Consider the following 15,526-nt stretch of genomic DNA (forward strand, 5'->3'; position numbering starts at 1 on the left):
GAGGTAGCAGAGTAGTGTCCAAGGACACATGTGGGACCACATGGGTGACAATGCATCCCTAGGTAGGCAGGAAAAAATGTCATAAAGGGCAGCCTTTTGCCTCTTGCCTTGGCAGTAACCTGGCCACCAGTGGCATCTAGCATAAAGCATTTACACTCACCATAAAGAGGTTAGAAGAATTGTCACAAACTTCCCTTAGAGAAAGCAGCATTGGTCTGGAAGTAGTTACTAGTTCATTCCTTTGGTCATTTGATCAGACATTTGTCTGTGTGTTTCTTCAACCATGACATGTTTTATCAAGCACTTACTCTGTATCAGAGCTGTGCTGAGTCCTACATACCTTATGCCTTGTATTAGTCAGGATAAATTAGGTAATGCTGTGGTAACAAACAAGCCCCAAATCTTAGTGATTGGAAGCAACACAAGTTTATTTCTTACTGATGTTACATTCCCAATACAGCTTTCTGGGGAAGGGGCTGCTCATGGTTGCCAATCTGCTGGATGCTCCACCATCTGATGCCACGATTTCCTTTGAACTCCCTGCGGCAGGGGAAGTGAGCATGGAGAACTGTGCACCAGCTTCTAAGTGATTCTGTCTGAAAGTGATATGCACCACTTCTGCTCATATCCCATTGGCCAGAGGATGTCATACTGCCACACCTAACTTCAAGCACAGGGTAGAGAAGTGTAATCCTTCTCTGGGCTTTGAAGAGAAGAAATATGGAAATACTGCAAATGCTGTTATTTTCTACCACCTTGCTAACCCTCACCACAACTCTGGACATAGTTAGTATTCTGATTTTACATATGAAGAAATTGAGGATTAAAAGGGTTAAGCACCTCCTCCATATTTGCCCAGCAAGTTTGAAGGAGAAGGGGGATTTGAACTTGGGACCCTCTGGCTACAAAGCCTTTGCTGGTTTCTTTCTATCACCCTGCCATGTATACAAAATGCCTGTATCAACGGGTAGAAAACTTCAGCTAGTAAGCCAAAGAAGGATGGGTCCCATGCTGTGTGGTTTTAGAGGAGGGAGAGATCACTTGATCACTTCTGGTTGGAGAAATCCAGGAAGCTTTCACTGAGGAGGTGTCTTTTGCCTCCAGGTCTGAAGGAATAGGCCAGATGTGGACCTTCAGACATGTTCATTCTTTCAATTGATTATTTATTCTGTGCTATGCTCACATCTGGCAAATCTTTATAAAATCCATTTAGTTCACACTCTTAGCTTAGTTCACACTCTATCCTCACAAGAGAAGTCCTAGAGTGATGGGGGTGGGAGGGGAAGTCATTCTGAACTGGGTTTGATTGAAGGACGTTCCTGGAACAGACCTTGGGGAGAGATCTGATGCAGTGCGTCAATTAAGAACTGGATTTCACTGCAGATTTACTGCAGCCTCCCTGCCTCCCTCCCTTCATCCCTCCCTCTTGAGTCCTTAATGCCTGCTCTCTGCCTCCGGAAGGGCTGAGGGCTGGGGCAGCGGAGGAAGGAGCCAACTCTGACACAATTTTTGGCCTCCTGGGAGTCCAGTGTTTAATGATGGGAGGGATAAAGTTGCTGGGCCCCAGGGTCCCTGTGTTTGCCTAGAAACTCAAGAAGAAGCCTCCAGTGTGGGGCAGAGTGACCCCATCGTGGGGTGTGGGTAACTGGAGGAAAAGAAAATAAGCCAGCCATCCAGAGCAGGGGGAGAAGCTGCAGGGCGGCCAGAGGGGGAAGTCCCGGGCCTGCTGCTGAGAGGCACTGAATGAGTCAAGACCCGGCACTGCTCCCTGACTGCGGTGGGCAGCTGGGCCCTCGGGCTCACCCGGAGGCTGCCCACTGCACCTGGCCTTGCCCACAGCTGTGCCCCAGCGAGTGGCCCCCATCGCTGCCAGAACAGAACTCAACCGCTTCAGTGCGTTTCTTCTGCCTCTCACCCCCTGCTCAGGGAGAGCCTGTTTCAAGGACAGAACTCTGCCTGCATCAGGGATGGTCTGCGGAAACCAAGGAGGAGAGATGCTGATGACATCTCTGCACACACACTGAGGCTTGGCTGTGCTGGGTTCCCTTCTGAGACTCACGAGCTGCCAGCAAAGGCCCTGAGAGTATTCCTGCTCTGGAGAGACGGAAGTTCATTCCTGGTGCCCCTTCACTGAGTCTGCGTAGCTTCTACCTCTAGGTCTCTTTTCCCACCATCGAAGGACCTCAGGCTTGGAAGAATCTCAGAGGGTCTCTAGGCCAGTGGTTGCTAAAATGACTGATCTTCACCTGGGAAGCTTTTAAAAATATAGTTTGCCAGGCTCGGAGCCCAGATGTTCTGACTCAGTAGGTCTGAGACTGGTCCCTGTCCAGCTGTGGATTCTGCGTGTCCCATGCTCTGGGGCCCGGAGAGCACTTCCCCGGTTTGTGCTTGGCAACCAGTCTTTTCTTGTGAATTTATCGTTCTCATTAAGGGAATGGCTCTCCAAACCCGCTGAGAGGACCAACGCTATTGTGCTTCTGAATGCAGGGCTGCCCGGCCGGGAGAGGGTTTCTGCCCTGGCTCAGTTCCATTTCATCAAGAAGGAGCCCTTCCCTGGGGCGGGAGAGCAGCGGCATGTGTCAGCCACGGTTGCCTTGAGAAGCTTCCCCTGAGCAGTGTGGAGAGCCGGCCAGCCAGAGCTGCCCTCGCCAGGGCAGCACAGCTGACCCCCTAAGACCCTCCCTCCAAAAAACCCACACCCCAGGCCGCTGAAGAGCAGGCTGTCTTTTGGAGGAACTGAGACCCTGGGCATGTCTCTGGGAAAACACTTTGAATTTCATTTCTGATTGCCAAGAAGGGCTTAGCAAAAAGATGACAGTGATTTTGCTCCACATGCCAAGATATGCTCGTGCGGGCTCAATTGTGCTCTTTGTCACCGCTCTGGGAGAAGAGAGGGGACAGAGTTCCCTTCCCACACTGGAGCTGAGCAGGTTGAGCTCAGAAAGGGCATGGGGTTCTGAGGTATTCAGTCGTTAAGAGCCATGATGTATGGAAGGTGCCCTCAAATTGTTCAGAAAGAAATTGTGTGTGTGTGTGTGTGTGTGTGTGTTTGTGTGTGTGCGCGTGCGCGTGCACGCACAGAGAGAGAACAACTGATAAAGTAAATGGGGAGAAATGTAACCAGAGTGAATCATCTGGCTAAAAAACATACAGATGCTCTTGTATTGATTTTATTTTTACACTTTTTTGAAATTTTTAATTTATTTTCAAATAAAAATTTCTTTGAAAAGAGGATGCGGTTTATTTAAGAACACAGAGCAGATTAATAGTGGGACCCCTATCCATGTAAGCCTACAGGTCACATCTTATCTCTTTATTTATAAACTTCTTAGAGTCAAGTAAATGCCAGTTCGTGAGCCCACCTTCCGCAGCCACCTAGATGAGCTTGTGTGCCCCGATTTCGTGCAATTTTCCTTTCACATATGACAATAGATAGGAGTGGATTATTTTTAATTTAGTACCTATGTCTCCCACTGGACTGGAAGCTCCAAGAGGGCAGGGTCTCAGTGGTCTTGTTCCTGCTTTACCCCAAGGGTCTAGCACAGCGACTGAAAAAGAGGAGATGCCCAGCTATGTTTGTTGACAGGATGAATGAATGAGTGAATGAACGCTGGAGCATGGACTCCAGCTGTGCACATGGACTCACATGTGCACTCACAGGCTCCTGCTCTCTTTTCTTAGTTCCATCGCTCTGTGTCATATGCAGGCTGGAGATGCCAGGATCTAGAGGGCAGCTGGCAGGGTGGCATCATGCCTCTGGAAATGACATCTGGGAGTGAATTCCTTTGGGAAGAGAAGATGCCATCCCTTCCCAGCCAGCGCCGCCCTCCCCTCCCACCTCAGGCCATGAGCTCTTCCGGGGGAAGAGTGATGCTCTTGCAGCAGGTGGTGAAGGGATCCCAGAGACAGCGGTCTGGGAAAGGGGGCAGGGATGCGGAGTGGAAGCTGTTGCCTTTCCAGAAACAAAAGAGCCTTTTAAAATCACTTGATATCATGCCTTCCTGCACTGGGCCTTCGCCAAGCCTCCCTCTTCCTATTGTGGGGCAGCAGTAACACCAGAGACCTGTACTCGCCCCTCCTGATGCACCACATGGGGTAGGGGGACAAGAGCTGTGCTGGGCAGGCTCATGTGCTCCACGTGTGCCCATTAATTGAAGAGTTTTTATTTTAAGTTTTGAGTAAGTAGCACATCCACATATTCCAAAATTCAAACTGAAAACACACATGAGGCAAAAGTCCCCACCCATGTCTTCCACTCATCCGGTTCTCCCTTCTGATGTTTTTAGTTCTTATGAATCCTTCTACGGGTGGCCTGTGCATATCCAACCAACACATGTATCCCCATGCAGTGGTGGAATTCCATATGCACTGTTTGTATCTTGCCTTTTTCACTTAATGACATATCTTTGTGCTCTTTCCATAAGAATCCATAAAAGTATCTTTGGGCTTTTTCTTGGCTACATAGTATTCCACAGTACCAGTGTCCTGGGGAAGATGCCCCCCTAAACCCTGTATCTAAGGAGCCATGCTCCAGCCTTCCCCTGCCATGCTGTATGCATGAACCGCTCACTCCTGTCCCTGGATTGTACTGAGTAATGAGGGGCGATAGAGATGGGAGGGACCTTACACCTGTGCTGTTCAGGACAGTGAACCTGGCCCTATGTGGCTATTGAGCCCCTGATACATGGCCATCCAAATTGAGATGTGCTCTAAATGTCAAATACTCACTGGATTTTGAAGATTTAATTTTAAAAATGTGGAAGATCTTATGAATTATTTTCAGATGATTTCAAATGAAAATTATCGTTTTTGAATACATGGGGTAAACAAAATCTACCATTAAATTTCATCTTAAAGTATATTTTTTAAAATGTGGCTACTAGAATTTTAAAATGTATGTGCTCGCATTCACGGGCAGCGTATTTCACTGGACTAGATTTCCCTGGAGACTTGGAGCCCAGGGGAGAGCTGGGGATGGGAAGGAACTAAATAGATTAGGAGCGGGCAACGTAAAGGTAGAAACAGATGAGTAGCCTGTTGAAAGCTCCCAGGCTGGGGGTCAGGAGGACTGGGTCCCTGCCTGAGTCAGCGACTTCCTGGGAGACTCTAGGACCAGCATCCTTCCTTCCGGGTCTAGGTTTCCTCCTGTGTGCAAGACAGTGACAAGAATCTGAGAATGTTGCCTCCGGGAGGGCAGGAATCCCTCTAGGCTTCGTCCTCTGCTCTGTCTCCAGAGCTAGAATGGGGCGTGGCACAGGCTGGGTGCTTGCAGAATGAATGAATGAAAATAGGAGGTAAAATGGAAAATTTGAGTTTCCTTTCTAGGTAAGCGTTACACTCATCAAAGCATCAGGAGTCAGAGGCTCTAGAGATGGCAGGATGCTCGGACTCTGAAGCCAAGACTCAGGAGGCAGGAATGACAGAAGTAGGACCACCTCCAATTTCTTCACTCCTACCACCAGGAACCATCAGGAAGCAGGCTGTTACAAATGAGCATTTGCTCTTGGTAACGTCTGCTGCTGATGCCGCCTGGCCATGGCCCCCCTCCTGCTCCTGAGGGAGAATGGGCTCAGGAGGAACCCATTCAGAACCAAGGGCTCAGTGTTTTCCAAGCCTTTCAGTCAGAAGGGCCTTGCTCCGGCCTGAATCCCCAGGTGGAGGCCCTATCATCTCGCTGGGCCTCCCAGCCCCAGGCCACTGGCCTGGGGAAGCTGGAGTCCAGCCCCGGGGCGGTGAGGAGCCAGCCTCTAAATCACTCCTGCTAGGGTGGGAGGGCCGGGCCAGGCACGGAGGGGATTTTCCTAGATTATATTGAAAGAGTGACAATGGGGAGGGAGAGGAGCTGGGTTCCCACAGAGTGTCCGGTCACTCCTGCGGGGGGCTGTGGGAGCCGGGCCCGGCTGCCTTTTTCTCTCTGGGCAGCAGCACACACAGTTTTTAATAATTAAGTAACTTTAATTGTCCTGGGAAAGCAGAGCTCGCCTTGGGGCACGCTGCACAAACTCATAATTAATGTTACCAAGAGCGATTAGCAAAGGAGAACTGAGAAATGATTCACTTTTTAAAGAGCACCTCACTGTTAAGCCTTATTATCTGAAGTTTAGAACCTCATTTATCTGCTTTGAGGAAAAAAGAAAAAGAAAAAGAAAAAGAAAAAAAAAGACCCAAGACCCAGAAGTGAATGCATGTGAAATGAAAACTCCATGCCTTTGTAATCTGGTTTAAAAACATCAGATGGGAAAATGTTGCCATTTCTTGATTCCATTCTGGTGACAGAAGGAGAATTTAAGACAGAGGAATATAATTAAGGCATAATAACGCATTCATAAGAACTCAAGCTTTTGACTGCTGCCCCGGTTTGCTTAGAAATGACTTCATGTTAAGATTTCTTTTTTTTTTTTTTGGAATGGCTTTTTCTCTCTTTGGAATGGCTTTCTCTGAGGGACATACCAAATTTTGTGCAGTTTTCAATGATCATTCCTATGAAATAATACTAGTGGCGTGTTTGGCATGTCAGTGTTCAGTAGACATTGGATGAATTAATGAACGAGCGAGCACAATAATGTGAGATGGGCGGGCCCCATGGAGGAAACAGGGGAAATAATGGCAGCCATGATACAGCTGGGGTGAGATGGAGCTGGGAGATGCCTTGAAGGTCAGGAGTGGGTGTGAGAGAGACCAAGGGTGAAGGGCAGCTCAGAACGCTGGGCCCCAGGCGGCCCGTATGCAAAATAAGTGGTCCCTAAATGTACCAGATGGATGGCCCTCCACTGGGAAGGGTGTTTCCTCACGAAGTCCTCGTGTCCCCACAGCGCTGCCTAGCTTTCTTCTTCCACTCAGACAACGAATGTTTGTATCTGAGATGATGACTGTCCCACCCTTTCCAAGCATAATTGTGGGGCTTTCTTCCATTTAGTCCACTAACACTGACTAAATGCTTACTAGGCGCTGTTTTTCGTGGACACAGATGGATACAGCTGGCATGCAGGCAGGGTCTTTGGTTCTAAGTCTCCATAAATGGTTCCGTTCTCTCTGAGCCTCCATTGCCTCAGCCACAGGGTGGGAACAAGCGTCCGGGCTTCCCTGAGTTCCCTCCGGAGCACGTGGATGGCAGCTCCCTGGGAGCTGGAGAGATGACCTAGGAGCTCCTGCAGCACCTTTTCCGGGTAACTGTGGAGGAGTTTTCCTTCTGCTTTCTCTGCAGTCTCCATCCTTCCTCGAGGTACTGTTCTTGCCACACGCCCACCAGACAGGCTCAGCCGGCGGCCCCTCATCCCACCCCCCAGAGCAGGAGCTGGATTTGTCCCCCGCAGCCCCCTGTGAGGGTGCCTGGGCCTTTCCTGAGACTCTGCTGTCCCCTGGACATCAGTCATGCCCCACTGAGAGGCTGGTGGGTCAATGACAAGGTGGTGGCTGATTCAGCTCAAGGTGTGATTCCTCTTAGGGTCTCTCCAGTGACCAGACAACTTACCAGGAACGAAAGTTTCAGGGCATGGAGGAATGAAGCCATTCTCTTCCTGCTGCTGCCCCTTTGTGACCACAGGCTCTGAAAATAACTGGTATTATCAATGGTAACCACAGTCCTTCAACCTGTTCCAAACATTAGAAGTCATGAAGTGCTTTCCCATCCATGATCTCATTTGAGCCACACAAAAATTCCAGGAAGGAGATATAACTATTCCCATTTTGCAGATGAGGAAACTGAGGTTTCTGAGATTTCAGTTGACCAAGGAACTTGAGCCCAGGTTCTCAGACTCCTACCACTCTCCCATTGAGAAGCTGCCCACCATAATCCTAGTTCTTCCTTTTGGTTCTTAAGTACTGTGATCTATGTTCCTGTGTTTTTCCAAAATGTGATGTGTATATTTAATTATTATCTTGGAGCTCAGGAAAAAGCAGACTCATTTCTGTTCATTCACTCATCTTCCAATCATCAGTCTATTGTTTATTCAGCTTGAATTTCCTGAGAACCTACTATGTGTTATGGTTAATCAGGATCCCTGACTCCAAGTCCAAGGGTGAGGTGTGATTTTTAGATTTTTAAGTAGGTTGCATAGGCCCACAGTAAACAATCCAAGTTGTAAGAGAAAAAAAAAAAAAAAAGTAAGGCCCTCCTGTCTTGTTCATGATACTCTGTCTCCCTGGCCCTCTCCCAGGCACAACCACTGTTGCCAGTTTCTTGTGGGTCCTTCAGAGATAGTCCACACATATGCACACTCATGTGTGTGTGTTTCTCCTCTTCCAAAATGTAGCATACCATGGACTGTTTCTATATCTTGTTTCCTTGCTTATAAAACTGTATCAGGGAGATAGCTCCATATCAGAACATGGGGAGCCATGCCAATCTTTCTAAATGGCTGATTAGCAGTTCACATTATTTAACCTACATTTCATTTTTAAAACTATTTGCCTACTGATGGATATTTGGGTGGCTTCCATTATTTTGTCATTCACGCGTTTCCTTAACATTCAAGCCTTAATGTGAATCTTGGAGCAATTTTGGAGTTCAGTGGGAACAAGAGAATTGAGAGATGAGAGTTCTATCCAAAGTCTGTGTTAATTAGCTATTTAACTTTGGACAAGTGCCACTGCCTCCCTGGGCCTCAGTTTTACCATCTATCAAATGGGGACAGTGGGCTCTAGCATCCCTCCCAGCCTGTTTGTCTCCCCAAACCCCAGAAGTAGCAGAATGCCCCACAGAGGGTCAGCCAGTCTGGGGCTTTGGGTGGGATCCGTGGGGCTGAGTGACCTGGTGAGCCTCTCCTGTTGCTGATCTCAGTGATGCAATATTGAACTCAGGCAAGTGTGGCCTTGTTCTCCCTGGGACCCAGTGTGATTCAGGTCCTGTAGCGTGGTTTCTCCACCAGCAAATGAGCGGCGAGACACCTTTCTTGGCAATGGGCTTAACGAGGGTTCCGGGAATGTCTGATTACTCATCTGTTTTGCAACGGCAGCAAACTCCCGGCCAGAAGAGGAGGCAGCTAGCGTGGCTTCCTTCCTGAATTAATGACTAAAGCGTTATGAATGACTAATCAGTTCAGCACGGAGCAGAACTGGGTGGTCGAGTCGGGGCCGAGGGTGGCAGCGAGGCAGGTGGTGCAGATGGTGCCGGGTGTTGAGTGGGCTTTAACCCCCCCCCAGCCCTCCGCTTGAATGCCTCAGGGTCTCCATGCTGTCCTTCCAGGGGGGCAGTATTGGGGCCAGATGTCCCATCCAGACATCAGTCCCCACTGTCTCCTAGAGCCTGTCTGCCTGGGACATCATCGCTGTCAGCCGCCTGCAAACGTCCCCTCCAGCCTCACTTAGGTCCTGCAGAGGGAAATCTGGATGTTCACACAGAAATTCAGGAGTGACATCCAAAGTACACCATCTTATATGGTACACCTACTGTGTACCTCAGAAGGAATTTTGAAATTAATCTGTTACTGGGAGAAGACGTAAAGGGGGTGCGATTGTTCTTTTGGCCACACTTTTGGACAAGAGCCAAGAAAGGAGGACTTCTTTCCTGGCGAGTTTTCTTACCTCACTTAGCTCAGGCAGCTCATTATGGATTTGAGGATTAATGGGGACTGGAGGAAATATTTCTCCTTTAAAGCAAGTCTCTGGCTTCACAGTGCGTGCCCTTCACCCTCTTTCCCCCTTCAAGCTTCTTCTGTCAGGCCGGTCCTGGCCTAGCCCTCTGCTTTCCAGCAGTGATTAGATTATTACCCTCTGCAGTGGCTGGAGGGCATGCCTGGATGTCGCAGTGCAGCCCAAGGCCCAGGTGAGGCCTCTGCTCCTGGCCTCCCCTGGTCCCGGTCCCAGCAGTTCTGTGCAGGCTCCTTCCATCAGGGCACAGGTCCTGTGAGGTCTTCCCCGTCTTCTCCCAGGCCAGGTGGAGCTCTCCCCATTAGCCCTTCCTGGACTCCTTGGACAAGAGGTCCTTTCCTGCTGGCTCCTTCCCTTTGGCTTCATTTTGAAACTGTCCTCCTGACTGACACACAAGGTGTGGGCCTCAGCCTGTGCCATTCTGGGCTCAGGCCACAGGAAGTCTCTGAGCATCCTGTGTGTGTATGGGGAGGTGGGGGTCACCTGTCTCCAGCATCATGTGCTGGGTCCTGTCTCCCAGCCCTTCCACAGTTAACCAACTCATGGGGGTTTTCTAAATTTCCCGTTCTTCCCTCCGTATTGCCTTTCCAGGCCTTTGTGGGCCAACATGCTTTCTTGAAGTTGAAAGGAATCACCATGGAACTCAGGGTCCTGCTCAGCATAGATGTTCAATTGTTGAGCGGATGGTTCTTATCCTGGGCAATGCCACATTCCCTTTACCCTCAAAACTTTAAAATTGACTTTTGTTACATCTCCCTGGACCAGCTGCTCAGTCCTCAACCACTTTCTTGGGTACAACTTCACCTTCTTTGGGACAATGGCAGTAAAGCCCACCATGTCAGAAGGGCCTGGTTGCTTATAATTTCATCAGCTTCTTAACCTGGCAGAGAGGAGTTGGCCTTTGTGGAAATCATCTTCAACTAAAATCTCTAATAAATTTAGGATGAGTCACCCCACTCGGCCTTTTTCCAGGAATCCCCCTGAAGAATTCAATTTATATGCTCACAGTAGGCCAGGCCCAAATATGAGGTAAGATTTATCTTTTCTCTCTCCAGTTCAGAGCCTTTTCATATCTGAATAGCCCAAGTCCCAGTGTAAAATGTTCCAGGGAGTGCTCCCTGTCGCTCCCTGCTCTGCCAGTGCCTCTGGGTCTGGGCCTTGGGTTTCACCCCTTCCTCTAGTGCTGGTCCTGCCTGTCCCCTAGGCCTAGGGGAGCTCAGCCCCTGCTCCTCAGAGAAGAGATGATGCCTAAGGATGAAATATACACCAACGTGTATTTCCTGAGACTAGAGACTATGTACTGCCTACTTTAAGATTAAAGAGACATTTGACTAAGGAGATATATATTTTTTTCCTTTCTGTTCTCCACCCCACCCCCTTCTTTCTTGTACTTTTTACACCAAGACACTGAAATCACAAGGTATGGGTGGTATTTTTCTCTTTAGAAATCCTTTTTAAGGCAATTATGTCAAGAATGTTTTCATACTTTGGGTTGGATGGGGGGGAGGGGAGGCTTAATCCCCCCAGATGGGTATTTCTCTGAAAACAGACATGCAAATGTTGGGCTTGTCAAACCCTAAAATGTGTTCTTTCTTCTTGAGAATTATGGCATACTGCCTGCTGAGCCTGGGAGACCTGAGTGAAGGAGGGAGCCCTAGTGGTGCAGAAAGCAAGAGTGTGGGAAAGGGCGGGCAGCGGAGGCACGCGCCAGATAAGCAGGGCGCCCAGCGCCCTGTGCATCACGCCCCAACACTCCCCAGACCCTCGGGCTGCGTGAGGTTTGAGCTCGCCTTCCAGGAACTGGAGACCCGATTCGGGAAAAGCCTGATGCGCCTCGCTCTCGCGCACGCGCACCAATCGTTCACTATTGCTCTGCGGGTGGGAGGCTGGCCCGAGTCACCCCGGTGCTCTCCGGCCAGCTGACTGCAGCTCACACCTGCCAACCTGAGTGTAACAGTAGAGACTTAGGGAGAGATTGTCATGCCTAGGGTAGCCACCAAAGGCTTCAGGTGAGGAATCTTTCTAGATTCTCCTCCACTGAGAGACCTTGGGCTGGGAGGGGGACAGATTAGCAAATGCTTCCTGCTGGGCTTCTAAGTCATTGCAAAGAACCTCTAGAGGACTTGCTGCCACTAGATGATGATTTCACAGCTCCATGGGGGAGAGAGACAAGAAAACATGCATGCTAAAGCAGGGCAGCCCTGGCTGAATGCAAAAAGAGAGATGCACCCACCTCACTCCACCCCCCCCCCCACAAATACGGTTAAAACATTTATACCAGGTGAGAAAATGGCTTTAAAATATTTTACTGCATCTGTAGCTGTAAAGAAGAGCCGTTCTAATATTTTAGGTTTTGGTTTCTCACGCCCCAAGCCTTTGCCTAATGAAAGTAGGGAAACTGGGCATGAGGTGGCCTCCTCTTCATGGCAGGGGGTGGAGGGGGTGGGGGGCGGTGCTTGGGTTGGGCACAGGTCTCACTGAGGCTGCGGGAAGATGCCTAGAGTTGGCTGCTATCTGACCTATCTTTCTGGATTATTGTTTTGAGAATCAAATTAGGTCGTGGTTACGATTATATTTTCTATTGCATAAATAAGCAAGTAACTAAAGAGTAGTATCATTTCCTTGAGAGCTACAGCCCTGAAAGCCCTAGTGATGTCTTCAATTTGTTGAGCATCTACTATGTTCCAGGCAGTGTCTATATACGTTATAGCCAACTAGAATGGAAGCTGGATGGGGATGAGGACTTGGCCTTGTTCCCTTGTAGTCCCAGGGCCTACAAGAGTGGTGGTCACATAGTAATTCTTCAACAGATATTTCTTGGAGGTTGAAAAAGGAATTTCTAATCCCTAGCATATTGGCCCTGCTCTGCACACAAGGATGTGGAGCCTTGGAAAGATTGGGTTGCCTGCTCGAGGTCACACTGCTAGCTAATTACTGATTTGGGACAGGAGCTCAGTTCTTCTGTCCTTTCCCTGAAGCCCAGGCCTGCCTGGGACCCTCGGACCGTCTGTCTTCCGACTTTATTGGGCTCAGCTGTCCTTGGCAAAGCAGGCTCCTGTGCTAGGAAGATGTGAGATCCTAAGGACAGCTTCAGGAATAGGCAGGCTCCCCTCCTGGTTCCAAGGACCGGGCAGAGAGTCTCCCAAATTAACTTCATAAATGCCTTGAGCTCTTCCTTTGAGAAAGAAAGGAACCTGCCTCAGGTGGTTTAACCTGTGCCTTAGGACTCCAGGGACAGATATGGTAGAAGCAGACAGAGTCCTCCAAGGCTCTTCAGAGAACTCCTCCTTGCGCCCCTCCTACTGCAGCCATGGTAGAGCGACCAGGTGTGCAAAGGCTTTGAGCATCTGCATGGAGGTGCTCCAGCTGCAAATCATCCTGGGCCATCCCATGTACCTCTCACTTCCTGTCCAGGGACATTCTACTGTGTGGTACTGTCACTAACCGATGTGTATCCTGGAACAGCCTGGGACCACCCTTCTCCAATGAAGCACAGGAATCTGCAGGTAAATGCTTCCCTTTGGACTCTTAGGTGAGCCATTCTGAGATGCTTTTCACAGAGGTCTTTAGGAGTTTGCAAGGAATTAAGCATTTAGTTCCCAGGTACAAGCTTCCTCAGTCATGCATCCTTGTACTGGCTCTCCCCCCTTCCCTGGACCTCCCTTCTGCCCCCAGGAGGGATCGTTACCCAAATGAACACCTGTACGGGAACCTTTGTTTCCAGCCCTGCTTTCGGAGGAAACTGCTAAGACAACATGCCTGAACAGACAGGTGCTCCTCTCACATTTGCTCAAGAGTGTAGCCCTGCCCAGTCTCCCAGAGCTTTGGGGAGCTGGTGTCGGCAAGCAGTAGCGAGTGGCAGCAACTCCTTGGACTTGCAGAGCGCTGCACAGCTGTGGACGAGCCTGTCCTGGGGTCTTGGCTGAGGATGCTTCCTGGTCTAGTTAGAGCCAGATGAAGTCTGGGGACATCAAGGGCCCTGCTCATTTAGTTACCCAAGTCCCCTGACTCTGGTGGGCCTCCCTCAGAGCCTACCCCTGTCCCTATCATTCAGAACAGATGGTGTTCTGATGAACTTAATTACATCATTAGCAACTGGGCTACAAAAATGGGTGATTTGAGAGCGGCTGGGAAGCTGGGAGCCTCCTGGCCCCATGGCTGGGCAGCTGTTCCCAGGGCTGGCTGAGCATGCCTTTGCAGCGGGCTTCCTCCCATCCCCCACCCCAGGCTGCCCCTGTCAGGCCGATAGGCTAAGCTGCCCTCTCTGATCCCGAGGCTTTCCCACCAGCCATGCCCAGAACAGATGGAAACAGATCTCTTGGGTATCTCCAGCTGATGCAGATTTCACAGCGGGCGGAAGAAAGTGAGGGGGAGCAGATAAGCCACCCCTTCCCACGGCCACTTGGGAGGCCACACTGGTTGTTCAGCTGTCCACCCTCACTCCTTGTGAAAGGGGTGGGGCTTGAAATGGGGGATCTATTTCAGTGGAGGTGAGCCTCAATGCTCAGAATACAAAATACCCTAGTTCCTTATAGTTTTAAACCTGAGCTCCAAGGAGCCGTGGGGGCAGGGAACCCCTTAACCTTCACTGCTTCAGCCAGAGCAGAGTTTCTTTCCAGCCACAGTATAGCGCATGGCTGCATAAAAGCCGCTAGACTAGTCCCTAGCCCCCAAAGGCCCCCTCCCCCCACTTCCTGTCTTGTGGCCGCTGCTTTTTATTATCATCCCAATGTCCTTTCTGCACAGGCACATCCACTTTATTCCTCTAGGCCTAGCTCAGATGCCACTTTGCCCAGGAAGCCACCCCCTTCTGTCTCCTCCTGCCCCCAGTTTTAACAGTAATCCATCCCTATTTCCTCTGAAGTCTCTGGGGACTCTGTCTACATCACTCAGATTACACCAGTCACTTTATGCCTGCGATCATAATTACTACTGTGTTTAGTTCACTTCTCCCACTTTTTTGGCTCTATAGTCTCCACGAGAGGTGCTTGGTAAAATGTCATTTTCAGTTTGGTTGTGTTTTTTGTTGTTGTTTTTGTGTGTATTGGGGGGGGATTATTAGGTTTTTTAATGTATTTTTAAATGTTTTAGTGGCGGTACTGGGGATGGAACCCAGGACCTTTTGCATGCTAAGCACGCACTCTACCTCTGAGCTATACCCTCCCCCTGATTGGTTGTGTTTTTATTTTTAATGAGTGCACGTGAAAAAGCTGATGTCAAAAGCTGCTTTTCTCAAAGACCCTGTCTTAAGTCTGATCTGGCTGCTATAACAAAATACCGTAGACCTGGTGGCTTAAACGATAAACACTTATTTCTCATAATTCTGGAGACTGAGAAGTTCAAGATTAGAGTGCCCGCTGACTTGTCTCTGGCAAGAACCCTCTTCCTGGTTTCCAGGCTGCCGCCTTCTTGCTGTGCCCTCACATGCTGGAGAAAGGAGGGCTTTGGCTTCTCCATCTTATAGGACACTGATCCGAAGGCCCCACTTCCACGCACTGTCCTAACTGGAGATGACAGCTTCAGTGTAGGGAATTCTGAGGGACACAGACATTTTGTCCACAGTCTAGCTTGCAGACAACCTCTGAACTGAACATTGGGAATTCTGTTCAAAACAACCCTCTTTTGAGTATTTGCTGTGATAGGCATTGGGCCGGGAGTTGGAGGGAGGAATTTAATGATGGGTGAGACCCAGTTGCTGCTCTCTGGAAGCTCACAGACCAGTGGAGGTGCCGATGCACATTCAGACAACCACGCATCATCGTCAATGCTAGGATGGCTGGGGGTAGGGGGTAGGGATGGAGGTCAATGCGTGCCAGGGGCCACGGGAGGGAGAAGGGATATCCTACTGGGGGCTGTCTTTGGGTGGGCTCCATGACCACTAAAGCCCTAATGGATATATTTTTTTTTTTTTTGGTTTGGGGAGGTAACTAGGTTTATT

Source organism: Camelus ferus, chromosome 1 (assembly GCF_009834535.1).
Source record: "Camelus ferus isolate YT-003-E chromosome 1, BCGSAC_Cfer_1.0, whole genome shotgun sequence".
Taxonomy (NCBI): domain Eukaryota; kingdom Metazoa; phylum Chordata; class Mammalia; order Artiodactyla; family Camelidae; genus Camelus; species Camelus ferus.